Consider the following 15159-nt stretch of genomic DNA (forward strand, 5'->3'; position numbering starts at 1 on the left):
ACAATTTTACATGGAGAGGCCTAACTAATAGTAGACACTTGATAAACACTTCTGATTGGTTACAAGTACGTCACTAAGATTTGGAGAGACAAAGATGAAGAAGGAAAATTCCCTACCCTCAAGGATTTTACAGTCTGTCAATGGAAAAATATCTATTTGTGTGAATGTGTGTATATATGAATATATTTTACATGTGTGTATATATACCTTTCATGCTCATATTATATAATCCTATAATAACATATTAATAAAAATATACTGTACATACACAAGGCTGCAGGAAGAAAGGCACTAGCATGGGGTGGGATAAAAAGCATTTTAAGGTTTACAAGGGACTTTATAAATATGACCTTGTTTGAACCTCACAACAACCCTGAGAGGTACTTACTGTCACTATCGCCCTTTTGCATATGAGGAAGCCGAGATAGACAACAGTTAAGAACTGCACAGTTATTAAATACCTGAGGCTGTATTTGAACTCAGGTCTTCCCAGCTCCAGATTCAGGGCTCTAGCCACTGCACTACCCTGCTGCCTCTAAAGCTTTATGTAAAAGGTGCCACATGAGTTAAGTCCTGGAGGAAACTAGCTTTTAAGAGGCAAAGTTGAAGAAGGAGTGAATTCCAGGCACTGGGGAATGGGACAGTCAGTACGAAGGCAAGAAGAGAGGGGAATGTTATGTGTGGGCAACAGCATGAAGACAGAGAGAGATACATAACTGGGATATAGCTCTGGGATAAAATTAGTTGTTGTTCAGTTGTTTCTTGGACCCATTTAGGGTTTTCTTGGCAGAGACACTGGAGTGGTTTGTCATTTCCTACTCCAGATAATTTTACAGATGAGGAAACTGAGGCAAACAAGGTTAAATGACTTATCCAGGGTCACACAGATTGTAAGTGCCTGAGGTTAGACTTGAACTCGGTTCTTTCTGGCTCCAGGGCCAGTGTTCTATCCACTTCAGTGCCACCTAGTGCCCTCTAGGAGAATATACTTAATTCAAAAGAAGTAGATTAAGTAAAGAGGATCATGGTGTAGTACAATACATCAAGAAGATGCAATCAGTTGAGGGAATTCTGGAGTTAAGGGAGTAGGGGAGAGATGGAGAGCATCTGAGTAAAGATGAATAAAGACTGAAATCAAAATGATACTGCCCTTACAACAAAAATAATTGAGAGCTCAGGAAGTGGATCACCAGCCTATGGAAGCACAAGACCCTGGTGATCTATCACAGGAATCAGTTCCCTAGCCGTCTGCCCAAGGGGAGAGAGAGTTTTCCCTCTACCCATGGCAGAACTCTAGTTAATCATTGTAATTTTTTATGTCCACTCAAGGATGACATTTTCATTTCAGAGGTGAGCAAATGAGTAAGGAGATTGTCCATGATGGAGATGATTCTCACCAAGAGAAGGGGTTTGCTGAGATGGAAGTGAGAGGAGCCTGGAGGTCATTGAGCACTCTGAAATGTCTCAGCCATTTCCTGGTATTCCAAAAGAGAGGAGACTGGACATAATTGAACCTTTTCTTCATGACTTAGGACAGAAATTGTGGCACTCCGGGCTGAGGTTGTGAGGCCCAGGCTCTGTCTGTTGCTTGACAATAATGATCATGATAGCTAATGTTTACATAGTTCTTGCTCCAATTATTATCTCATTTTATCCTCACAACAAGCCTGAAGGGTATATACTATTATTATCCCCATTTTGCAGATGAGGAAAAAAAGTGACTTACCCCAGTTTGCACAGTAAGAATGTGTCTGAAGATCAAAATGGCAGAGAAGAAGCATGATCTCCGAGTGTCTCCAGCTTTCATCTTCCCCAATCAATGTAAAAAGGGAACTCTAAACAAACTTTGGAGCTGCAGAACCCACAAAATGACACAGAGACGCTAACCTCCCACTGAGGACAGCCTGGCAGGCTGGCAGGAGCCAGCCAGGGCTCTGGGAGCCGAGCCCAGCCCCACACTGAGGCTTTAGCAACAGAGCAGGCCTGACCAGCCCTGGGCAGAGGAACTCCAGACTAGCAGCAGCTGGGGCTGTTTCCAGAATTATCAACACATAGATGTGAAGGACAAAGTGAGAGGTCAGTGCAGTCTGGACTTTAGGAACCAGTAAGTGGGAGTGTGTGGCTATTGCCCCTGGGGAGAGAAGCTGCTGAGATGCTGGCACAGCCAGTCAGTGCCACATGGTGGCTTTAGCTCCTGGCCTGCAGAGTGCAGGGGGACCAAGAAACCAGTCTGAGGGATAATCGCTCTTGCTTTAACCTGCTTGGATCTGGATTGCAGTCTAGGGTGGAGGTCCTGGGGCATGTGTCCAGCTTGCCAGAGCCCATGGAGGCCTCAGAGAGTGCACCCATCTAATACCAATGGCAGTTGAGAAAACTCCAGAGTTTGGGAGGAAAGCTCCTCTGTCTGGTGGCAGAGTCCTACTGTGGCAAAAAGCTCAGGGGTCAAGTGACTGAGGGACAACATGACCAGGCAAAGAAAAGAAAGCAGAGAAAAGATTCCAACATTAGACTCCTATTTTGGGGACAAAAAGGAGCAAAGCATGGAACAGGAGGGAGACAGTGAAGTCAGAACTCCTGCACCAAAAGCTTCAAAGGAAAATACGAGCTGGTTACAGACCACAGAGGACCTTAAGAAGCAGATAAGAGAAGTGGAGGAAAAATTGGGAAGAGAAATGAGAACGATGTAAGAAAATTATAAAATGAGGGTCAACAGCCTGACTGAGGAAAATGACACCTTAAAAAAATAGACTAACTCAAATGGCAAAAGAGGCTCAAAAAGGCAATGAGGAGAAGAATGCCTTAAAAAGCTGAATTTGCCATATGGAAAAAGAATCTCAAAAGCTCAATGAGGAGAATCATTGCTTCAGAATTAGATTGGAGCAAATGGAAGCTAATGACTTTATGAGAAATCAAGATGCTGATAAACAGATCCAAACAAATGAAAGAATAGAAGGCAATGTGAAATATCTCATGGGAAAAACCACTGACCTGGAAAATAGATCCAGAAGAGATAATTTAAAAATTATTGGACTACCTGAAAGCCACGATCAGGGAAAGAATCTAGAAATCATCCTCCAGGAAGTTCTCAAATAAAACTGCTCTGATGTTTTAGAACTAGAGGGCAAACTAGAGCTTGAAAGAATCCACCAATCACCTCCTGAAAAAGATCCCAAAAAGAAAACTCATAGGAATATTATAGCCAGGTTCTGGAATTCCCAAATTAAGGAGAGAATATTACAAGCAGCCAGGAAGAAACAATTTGAATATTGTGGAAACACAATCAGGATAACCCAAGATCTGGCAGCTTCTACACTGAGGGATTGAAGGGCTTGTAATATGATATTCTGGAGGTCAAAGGAGCTGGGATTAAAACCAAGAATCACCCACCCAGCAAAACTGAGTATCGTGTTTTAGGGGAAAATATGGTCATTCAGTGGAATAGAGAACTTTCAAGAATTCTTGATGAAAAAACCAAAGTTGAGTAGAAAATTTGACATTCAGATACAAGAAGCAAGAGAAGCATGAGAAGGTAAACAGGAAAAAGAAATCATAAGGAACTTATCAAAGTTGAACTATTAACATTCCTATGTGGAAAAACAATAATTGTAACTTATGAAACTTTTCTCAGTATTAAAATAGTTGAAGGGAATAGAAATATATATATATGTCTATATTTGAGGGTATATGGGCATATGAATACATATGTGAACATGTGTATATATGCTTACAGGTATACATAGATAGAGGGCACAGGACCAATTTAACAGGAAGGGATGATACTTAAAAGGTGAAATTAAGAGGTGAGAGAGGAGATGGGGAGAGACAGAATGGGGTAAACTATCTCATAAAGAATAAGCAAGGGAAAATGGTTACAATGGAGGGGAAGAATAGGAAGGCAAAGGGAATGGGTCAAGCTTATTCTCATGGAATTTGGCTTTGTGAGGCAATGAAATATACACTAAATAGGGTATCTCACCCTACAGGAGAGTAGGGAGGAAGGGGATCAGAGAGGGGATGATGGAAGGGAGGACAGGCTGGGGGAAAGGGAAGTTGGAAGCATCCATTTTTGAAAAGGGACAGGATCAAAGTAGACAATAGAACTAGTGGGAGGTGGGATAGGAGGGAGGGAAATATAATTAGTCTTTTACAATATATCTATTATGTTATTGTTTTGCATTAGTTACACATGTACAGCCTGTACTGAACTGCTTATCTTCCCAGTAAGGGTGGGTGACAAGGGAGGAAGGGAATGAATCTTTAATTCAAAGTTTTAAAATTGAATGTTTAAATATATATACTATTATTAATACTATTTTACATGTAATTGGGAAATAAGATATACAGGCACTGGGGCATAGAGGTCCACTGGAAAAATCTAAAGGGGTATGGGAGAAAATATGGGAGAGAGCAGATTGGAGGAGGGGATATCCTGTGGGACTGTTTTTTTGGGGGCTGTGGGTAGGGAAAAAAATGGGGAGAAAATTTGTAACTCAAAATCTGGCAGAAATTAATGATGTAAATCAGAAGTTAATAAAGCATTTGAAAAATGCAAAAAAAGAATTAGTTTGTGAAAAAATAAAAATTTAAAAGCAAAGAAATAAAAATATTTAAAATAAATTTTAAAAGATTATGTCTGAAGCTGGTTTTAAACTTAAGTCTCCTGGACACCAAGTCCAGGACTCTCTCCATTGGGCCACCCAGCTGCCCCAGCTGACCACTAATTTGTGTGACCTTGGGTAACTTGACCCCTCACAGTGCTCTTTACTTGCTGGTCATTTACTATATATTTGTTGAATCATATTGCATTGACTTGAGCCACAGTTTCCTGGTCTACAAAATAACAAAAATGGACTAGAAAACTTAAAGCATTTTAATATTTTATGACTACATGAGGCTAACTTTCTATGACCACATGACCCTGGAATTACAAATGTCCACTATGGTACTGGGCCAATTACAACAATACAATGTCATCTGTGTATATCAAAATAATGTATAAGGCAGTCCCCCCCCCCTTTTACTAAATGTCCTCAAACTTCAGTGTTCTTGAGTCCTGGTTTTCCCACCAATCTCTGTCTCATTACTCACCATTACATCATCAGTTCTTAATATCCCTAATTTCTTTTCACCTCTAGTAGCCCCTCCACACACATACACACACCTCTTTTAATGTGCTACTCTTAATCTGCTGTAGAGTTATAAATTATACAGCCAAGTTTGTGAGGATTGTATGTAAAGCAAAAGTAAATTGGACCTGTGTCCATGCTTGAGGAGTTTATACTGTTCAATACATTATTATTGTAATTTTCTTCAGCCTTACTTTCTGTTTTGTGGCTGTTTTTATTATATGTTCGACATAGGTAGGCTGGAGATGGATAGGATAGACTTGGTATAAATTTCACCCTGTTCCTTTCCAGCCCACAACCCAAAGGAGTGTGTGTGGCAGAGAAAGGGGAGGCACAATTATCAAGCAGTCTGCCCTCCCTGATGCTTAAGGCAAGAGAATCTCAAGTCTTTTGTAGCAGCATTTTCCCCCTCTTTTCCTGCCCTGTATTTTAGCAACAGCTGCCAGGCCCTTGAAAGAGGGAAGGAGTTTCTAAAGCTTGAGACCTGAGGTGTATGCTATAGGCTAAGATTTGCCCTAGTCATCATTAATAAATTATTGAGAGGAAGTAGAATGTCTGGACAAGACAGACTCTTGGGGGGTGAGGGGAGGCTGGGAGGGGTTTTAGTGCTGCCCTGGGCTGGAGAAGGAATCTGCTCTCTAAGGATCTAAGACAAATGATCTTCCTGCCTCCTCATGAGGATGCTTTTCTTGTGATGGCCCCTCTCCAGGGCCAGCAGAGATGGTGGAAACTAGAAATGCATGAGAGCCAGGAGGTAGACTGACTGTGTTCAACACTGGATGTCATCTCCTACAGGAAGCCTTTCATACACAAGATTAGATAGGTAGGGAGGTAGATGATATATAAAATGAGGGAGACAGCAAGAAAACAAATGTGCACAACCAAGCTATATCCTGGAAAAACAGGAAGTAATGAACAGAGGAAAGGCACTAGAATAAAGAGGGGTTGGGAAAGCCTTCCTGTATGAAGTGAGATTTTAGATGGGACTTAAAGGAAGCCAGGAAGGTCAGCAGTCAGAGTGGAGGAGAGAGTGCCTTTCAGGCATGGGGGTGGGGATAGGGTACAGCAGTCAAAGAGAATACCCGGAGCCCAGAGATGGACCATCTTGTTCAGGGAACAGCCGGGAGGCCAGAGTCACTAGACTGATGAAGAGTCAGTTAGAAGAGTAAGGTATAAGAAGCCTGAAAAGGTTGGAGGGGGCCAGGTTATGAAGGGCTTTGAATGCTAAACTGCATTTTGTATTTGTACCTGGAGGCAGTAGGGAGCCATTAGAGTTTACTGAGGAGTGGAATAATATAATCAGAATTTGCATTTTAGTAAAATCATTTTTGGTGTCTGAATGGAGGATGGGCTGGAGTGGAAAGAGACTTGATGAAGGCAGACCCCTTGCCCCAGCAACTCTTGCAATAGTCCAGGTGTGAGATGATGAGGGTCTGCACGGTGGGTGTGATAGCATCAGAGGAGAGAAGGGAACATATTTGAGAAGTGTTACAAATGTGTTTTGGCAACAGACTGGATGAAGTGTGGAGGGGGAGGGGGAGAGATAGTGAGAAATCCAGAAATACTCCTAGGTTTTGAGCCTGAGGGCCTGGGAGGATGGTGTTGCCCTCTATAGTAATAAGGAAGGTAGGAGAGGGGGAGCATTTAGGGGGAAAGATAATTAGTTTTATTTTGGACACACTAAGTTTAAGATGTTTCCTGGACATCCAGTTTGCGATTCTGAAAGGTCATTGGAGATGAGAGATTGGAGGTCAGCAGAGAAATTAGGACAGGAAGAGCAGATCTCAATCATCAGCATAGAGATGGTCATTGCAGGGAGATGATGTGATCACCCAGGGAAACAGCAGGAGATTGAAGGCCTGAGGTCAATGGGAAAGTTGCCCTATACCTTGGTTGGACAGCTGGCAGCAGGTGGTGAAAACTGCTTTGGGCAGGCATTGATGGAAGTCATTGCTTTGGGGCAGATGGAAGGATGCCCAGTCAGCCCCTTTGGAGCTGTGCCAAGCAGGAGATGGGAGGCACAAGGTGATCAGTCAGAGGAGTATTGGGGTCCTCTTTTCACCTGAGGAAGTAAGCACTTACTAAATGAATGGTGACTTGACTCCCAACCTGCAGTGGTTACAACTCTTGGAATTACTTCTACGTGTATTTTGTACTTAACTCATCTGTGCATATGTCCTACCCCACTACCAGCTGAATCTGAGCTCCTTAGGGGCAGGAGTTACTCCCTTCTTGTCTATATTCCTAGCACTGGCTTTCCACTTGCATCATTAAGGAACCCTGAAGAAGTTCACGGTGGGTAGGAGGAGGCTGCAGCACTTTGACTGCAATGAATTGCGTGATATGAAGGGTATTGTCAAAGAAATGTATGAGTGAAAAACAAGAAAGGTGAGTCACGTAGTGAGAGAGAGGGATAAACTATGGAGAGCTCATATGGAGAGCCACTGGGATCCTTGCAATATTAAGAAAAAGGGAGGAAGGCTTGCTGGGATCATCCTATGAAAGGACACAGTCATGAGCTGGAAGTTTTAGCTATGATCTATACTGACGGAGGGACCCTGCCCCCTGATGAGATCCCCGAGTCAATGGGATATTGACCAGATACTGTATAGTCAGCAAAATACATTGAACATAAGATATGATTTCATTCCAGTGCCTTATCCAGTGTTCGTCAGCAGCTCCAAGCTATCCCATTGGTTCATAGATTTAGACCTGGGAGGGAGCTAGAGCAACCCCTTCATTTTACAGACAGGGAAACTGAGTCTTAAGGAATTGTGACTTTCCCAAGGCTACACACTCCAAATCCATCACCCTTTCCACTGTGTTACACTGGAAAGAATAAAAGAGGTCTTCTATTCTAATCTCACTTTTACAATAAGGAGAAACCAAGTCCCAGAGAGGTTCAATAATTTACCCCAGTGCCCACAGGTAATAAAGAGAAGAACCAGCACTCAAACTCTGTTCTTAGGGGTCTTTCAGCTGTTCCTTGTGACCTCCTTAATCCAAGTTATGAATTGAAATCCATGGTTCCTCCCTCATGCGTCTCAGTTTTCCCCTTCCCCTGCACGGCAAGGGCAGAATAGTTTGTCATTGATATCCCACTTTCTCTCTCTGAGGACATTTTTCTCCTACCCCCTCAAGGTTAGAACTGTCCAGTCTTGACTGATGGAGTGTGCTATCATTTCCTGTATTTCATTTATTTGGGAACCAATCTTTGATTGCAATAAGCCTTCTCAAACGGAGCCAGACTCCCCCAGCCCCTCCTGGTTCTGATTTCACCTCCTTAATCAACCCATGAGCTGGCACGCTGCAAACCGTCTTAGACAGGGCTTGATTAGTGATGGCCCTCTCTCCTGCCATCCTCTCTGCCCCTGCTGCGTGGCATCTCTAATGGCCTGCAATAATGCTGGCGCGCCCATCACGTCAGTCACACTGAGTCACCTGCTTCACGCTCTTCAGCAACAAATCTCCTTTTGCTCTTTGTCTGCAAAGGCTGGGAGGCTGGACCCAGGTACATGGGGAGAACAAGAGTGTGGAATTTCCCCCTAGGGCTTCCTTCTGGGAAGTTCATATCCACACTCTCTCAAGAGTCCTGGAGCCTGGAGGGGGAGGAAATTGGAAACAAGATAGTTCTCCATGATGAGAACGCTTGAAAAATCTTAGGATCATGGAATCTCAGAGATGGGAGAGCCCTTGGAGAGACCCCTTCACTGTGTGAGGGAGATTAGAGCCTAAAGAACATGTTTCTTCTCTTATCGTTTCAAAGAAAGGGAGGGAGGCTAGGTGGCACAGTGAACAGAGCACCAGCCCTGGAGTCAGGAGGACCTGAGTTCAAATCCAGCCTGAAACTTGACATTTACTAGCTGTGTGACATTGGGCAAGTCACTTAAGCCCAATTGCCTCACCTCCCCCCTCCAAAAAAAAAGAACAAAGAAAAAAATTTCATCTTAGAGGAATTTAGAGGCAGAAGAAACTTTTTCAGAGGTTATAACCTAATAATGATAGCTAGTATTGACATATCACTATACGGTTTGTGAATCACAATATATGGTTACATATGTATGTATATATATTTATAAAGAGAGGTATCTCTATATAATAATCTGATGCATATGTGTGTATATACACATATATACATGTGTGTGTATGATGTTATCCTTCCCAACAACCCTGTGAAGCAGCTGCTATTATTGGCCCTATTTTACAGATGAACAAAATCAGGTTTAAAAAGGTAAAATTATGTTCCCAGGGTCACAATGATAGTAAATGGCTAAGGTAGAATTCAAACTCGGACCTGCCTGACTCTGGTCCTATTTCTCTATCCACTTTGCCCTCTGATTCCATTTATTGAAAAGAGATCTGAGGCCCAGAGAAGGTGAGTGACCTATTCAAGGTGAACAGTAAGTTTGTGGCAGAGTTTAGACCAGGCCCTGTGGCTCTAGATCTCCAATGTGTATGAGTGGGGGGGAGCAGGGTATGACCCTGCAATCTAGCGATCATGCCCTATGGCATGCACCCTGGTTGGAGGGGAAGGAACTGGGCAAGGGTAGATGTCCCTGTTCTGTGACCCCCAGCTATTGGAGACCCTGTTACAGTCATCACAATTGTCATTATCATTACATCATTTCACATGTACAGAATCCTCTGTTTCCAAAGCTCCTTTCTCATTCCCACCCTTGAAGGTATTACACATAGCTTTATAAATCCCAATTTTATGGATGAGGAAATAGCAGACTTTCTACAGCACTATGAGATTTGAAAAGTGCTTTCTTCATCAAAACCTCAAAGGTCGAGCCTGTGAGTGTCAATATCTCCATTATATAATTAAGGGAATTGAGGTACAGAGATTCCTAAAGGTGAATTTACTTGTCCCTGGGCATATCGCTAGCAGCAGAGTTAGAATCTGCACCCAAGTCAACAAGCACCGAGTCAACAACAAACACCTGCGATGGCCATTGTACCATTTGGACACAAAGAAACATGAAAAGAGCCCCTATCCTTGAGGGGTGCACAATTGAATGAGCTCTGATCCAGTGCCCTTTTGGCTGCCAGATCTAGTCTGGCCTCTGTGCTCCCCGTACCTAACTTTGCTTTTTAAACACTGGAGGGTGGGGGCAGGTAGAGGGCATGGAAGCAGGAGCCCAAAGAGATGGAGGTATTCACATGGGAAATCAGCAGCAAGTCAATCATTCCAAAATGGCCTCATGCCACCTCTCGCTTCCTCTAAGGATCCTTCTTGGGCCTACGATACCATCAGAGATCACTTTTCATTTACACAGACTTTTAAAAACATATGCCTGGTAGCTTACGTTCTTTTTGAAGAAAATACTGGAAACCACAACTGACATTTGCTAACTTTTGGGTTTCAAAGTTTAAAATCATGAAGGAAGGATGACGGACCTTGGCTTTGGACATCGCTGGTGGAACAGGGAAAGGATGATCTCTTTTATTAAAGTCACTAAAAGAGGCAGTTGGAAAGAAGACTTAAGTTAAGCAGGCCCAAAGGGGTGTGTGTGTATATGTGTGTGTGTGGTGGGATTGTGTGTGTGTGTGTGTATATATATATATGTACACATTCGTATATGTGATTATATGAATATGTACTGTGTATGTATGTATGCATATCTATATATATTTGTACGTTTACACAAACATATATATATATATATATATATGTATATGTGAAAAATGAATTAACAAAACTTGGTAGAAGGTCTTTAGTGGTGAGCCCAAAGTACAAAGCTATCATATCCCTGGTACTATATAATATTTTTTCAGTTATGTGGATGGAGGTACAGGTTGCCTGGTTTTATCAGCACCCAAGGGTGATCATGAAGAAATAGTAAAAGAGGGAAAACATGATATACATATTAGTTTTTTTGGAATTGGTAAGGCACAAACAATCCTTTATTTCTGATGAAAACTGAGAGAGATATTACAGACCATCATCTATTTTGTATTTTCCATTCTGCCACTAGCTCAGCTCTGTATCCTTGGCCATGCTGCCTTCACTCTCTGGTCCTCGGTTTCCTCATTTATAAAATCAGGAGTTACACAAGTTAAGTTTCTAAATTATCTTCCACTTACAATTCAATGTTCTCTGACATTCTATGCTTAATGGTCTTTTCCAACTGTCATTATGTTGTGAGGTCTTTGAAGGCAAGAATTATCATTGTTTGCCATCCTCTGTGACCCCAGTATTTGACACATAGTAGGCTCTTAATAAATGCTTGTTGACTCAACCAGCATCATGTGTTCTAAAATGCCTCCCAGCTCTCATATTCTGTGTTGTAAAGGTCCTCTCACCCCTGAAATTCTATGCTGTCTTTATGGGATACTACATGGCTTCTCATATTTTTATTCAGATTGCAGAATCTACTTGGGGGTCATGTTCAGTTAAAGAGCCATATATAATAGCCCTTGACTTAACTTAGGGGGAAATGTGCTCTCCCTTTATAAGGAGGAGAGAGGAGGCAGCTCTGAGGGGCCTCACGGAAGTCATTATGACCACAAACACACATTGATAAGTTGTTTTAAAATCCCTTAAGACACAGTACAGTGGAGACCTTGTCTTCTTTTCTGACTCATATGTAGGTGTGTTTCTTGCTTGTCCCTAATGTTTCCAAGGTCACTCTTCTCCCAGCATCTCAGGAATGGGAGGTCTCCCAGGTCTTCCAGCAAATGTACACTGAAAGAAAATCTCTAAATAGATATCCTACAAAGATCCATTCAGTCATTGCCTGAAGGCATCCAATGAGGAGGAGCTCCCTTACTCCTTCTGGAGGCATGGCCTTCTATATCTGAATGGCAATAACTATCAGGCAGTCTTTCTTTCCAACTACCTTTCTGTCCCCATTGGTTCCTACTTCTGCCCTTTCAGATCAAGCAGAGCAAATTTCATCCTTCTTCCACCCGAAGATTTTTCATCTCCAACCTCCCTGTCTTTGCACTCCAGTTTCTAGAAATCACTAGTAGGTGGCACAACAGGCCAGATTATTTCATATTTTACTGCAGAAAACAATATAACAACAGGAGCCTGGGTCTTCTCCCCCTCATTGCTTTTCTTAATCTGCAGCAGGAGAGGAATTCATCAGTGTACAGCTGTCACACACCTGGAGTACTTATGTGTTCTTTAAAATCATCATTCACCTTCCGTGCCAGAGGAAAGTTTTAGAATTAAGGAACTAGTTAATAAAGGAATGGTCTTTTCAACTGGGAAAAGAAATCAGAAAGAAGGATCAGACCCAGCTGTTTCCTACAGAGGTCACAAAAGAAAGACAACAGAGAGAATGTGCATTTAGATTAATGGGAGAGGATGGTGATCTTGGGGAACATGAGGACTTTACAGAAGCATCTCGTCTCAGCCATGAGCCACTCAGGGAGGGGGCAGAAAGTTTATGAGCTATTTCTATCATGCCAGTACCATAGGGAGTGTGGTTGCCATGACCACCAAATTGTTTCCTCCAGTTCTGACCACCATGACTAATCTAAACTCTTGCCAAACAACCATTCAAATAAGCAACAGATGTCAGGTCTGAAAAATAATTTATTATTATTATTATCATTACTATTATTACTTCCAATTGGTGTTTTGTTTCTCATACACCACATGGCAAGATTCTGGTTAGTGGGCTTATCTGACTGGCATCTTGCCTTGGAAAATCAAGAACCCATGGAACATTAAGACTGGAGAGGACCTCAGATTATGGAATGTTTTAATATAAAACAAAGATGGTTGGATCCAGAGAAGACATTAGAATCATAGCATCAAAGAGCAGAAAATGTCAAAGATTAAAGGGACCTTAAAACATAGAATATTGGAACATAGGATGATGGGATCGCAGTCATAGCTTTATACATAGATAGATAGGTAGATAGATAAATGATGGATAGATAGGTAGATAGATAGATAGTAGATAGATAGATGATAGATAGGCAGATAGATAGGTAGATGATAGGCAGATAGATAGACAGATAGATAGATAGATAGATAGATAGATAGATAGATAGATAGATAGATAGATAGATAGATGATAGATAGGCAGATAGATAGGTAGATGATAGGCAGATAGATAGATAGATAGATAGATAGATAGATAGATAGATAGATAGGTAGATGATAGATAGATGGATAGATAGATGGATAGGCAGATAGATGATAGATTAGATAGGTAGATGATAGATAGATAGGCAGATAGATAGATAGGTAGATGATAGATAGGCAGATAGATGATAGATTAGATAGAAAGATATTAGAAAGGAAGGAAAGAAGGAAGGAAGGAAGGGAGAGAGGGAGGAAGGAAGAAAGGAAAGAAGGAAGGGAGAGAGGGAGGGAGGGAGGGAGGGAGGGAGGGAGGGAAGAAGGAAGACCATTTAAGGCTGGAAGGGATCAAAGAAGTCTAACAGTAATAATACTAAGACTTTACTACTAAAATAAATAATATCCCTCTCTCATTCTTCTTGACTTCTCTGCAGCCTTTGACATTCTTGATCACCCTGTCCTCCTCGATATTTTCTCTCTAGGTTTCTGGGTCACTACTGTCTCCTGGTTCTCCTCCTACCTATCTGACTGCTCCTTCTCAATCTCTTTTGCTGAATCCTCATCCAGATCACACCCATGAACAGTGGTTGTCCCACAAGGCTCTGTTCTGAGCACTCTTCTCTTTGCCCTCTATACTATTTCATTTGGTGATCTCATTAGCTCCCATGGATTCCATTATTGTTTTGTTTTTTGCATTTTTTGGAGGGCAATTGGGGTTAAGTGACTTGTCGAAGGTTACACGGCTAGTTTTTGTGTTGTGTCTGAGGCCAAATTTGAACTCAGGTCCTCCTGACTCCAGGGCTGGTACTCTACTCACTGCGCTACCTAGCCGCCCCTCCATTTTCATTTAGATGCAGATGACTCTTAGATCTATTTGGCCAGCCTTATCCTCTCTCCCAAACTCTAGTCTCACATCTCCAAGATTCTATTAAATGTCTCAACCTTGATGTCCAATAAACATCTCAAACTCAGTGTGTCTTAAACTAAATTCATAATCTTTTCCCCAAGCCATGCCCCTTTCCAAACTTTCCTGTTGCTGTAGAGGACAATGCCATCCTCCCAATCCTACAGGCTTATATAGCCTAGGTGTCATACTTGACACCTCTGTATCTCTCAGCCTCCATATACAATCTCTTGCCATCTCAGTATTCCCACCTGTGTAACATCTGTCACTGCCCCAAAACAGATCAAAATCACCTCCCATCTGGTTTTCTCCAATAGCTTGCTGCTTGGTCTCCCTGACACAAGTCTCTCCCTACTTCAATCAATCTTCCACTCAGCTGTCAGAATGACCTTCCCCAGGTCTGACCACATCACCCCTCTATTCAATAAACTCCAGTGACTTCCTGTTACTTCCAGGATCAAACACAAGTTATTTGTTAGGCTGACTCCCATCTGCCTTTTCGTTCTTTACACCTTTTTCCTACGCACACATTCTGTGATACTGTGACTCTGACATGCTTGCTGTTCCTTGCACAAGACACTCCATCTCCTAACTCTGAACCTTTAAAGGCTATCCCCCATGCCTAGAAGGCTCTCCCTCCTCATCTCCACTGCATCACCTCTCTGACTTTCCTGAAGTCCCAGCTGAAATCCCGTCTTCTGCAAGACTTTCCCAATGGCCTTCTTCATTCTAGCACCTTCCTTTTCAAGACTGTTGTTACTGGTTCTATCCACAGATATTCTGACCAGAAGGATCTGGATCATTTTACTTCTGTTGTAATGTTCTTGAATGTGGCCAAAGAAAAGCCAACCTGGAGTTGTCCCAGAATGCATATGTGCTTTAATCCAGCCATTCTTATGTATGCTTATTGTCCCAACTTAGAAATCTTGTTAGAACATGCCTTCCACTCTGTGCTTCTGACTCACCTTTTCAAGTACGATGAGTAGGGTCAAAGTGCAGAAGGGCCTGAAGGTTGAAGGGGGTGGAGAGAAACAATGCTCACTTGTCTTAATATCCCTTGAAGTTATTTTCTTATATCTCTCCTGACA

Source organism: Petaurus breviceps, unplaced genomic scaffold (assembly GCF_028583685.1).
Source record: "Petaurus breviceps papuanus isolate PSGF00001 unplaced genomic scaffold, PetGlider_PUasm1.0 207, whole genome shotgun sequence".
Taxonomy (NCBI): domain Eukaryota; kingdom Metazoa; phylum Chordata; class Mammalia; order Diprotodontia; family Petauridae; genus Petaurus; species Petaurus breviceps.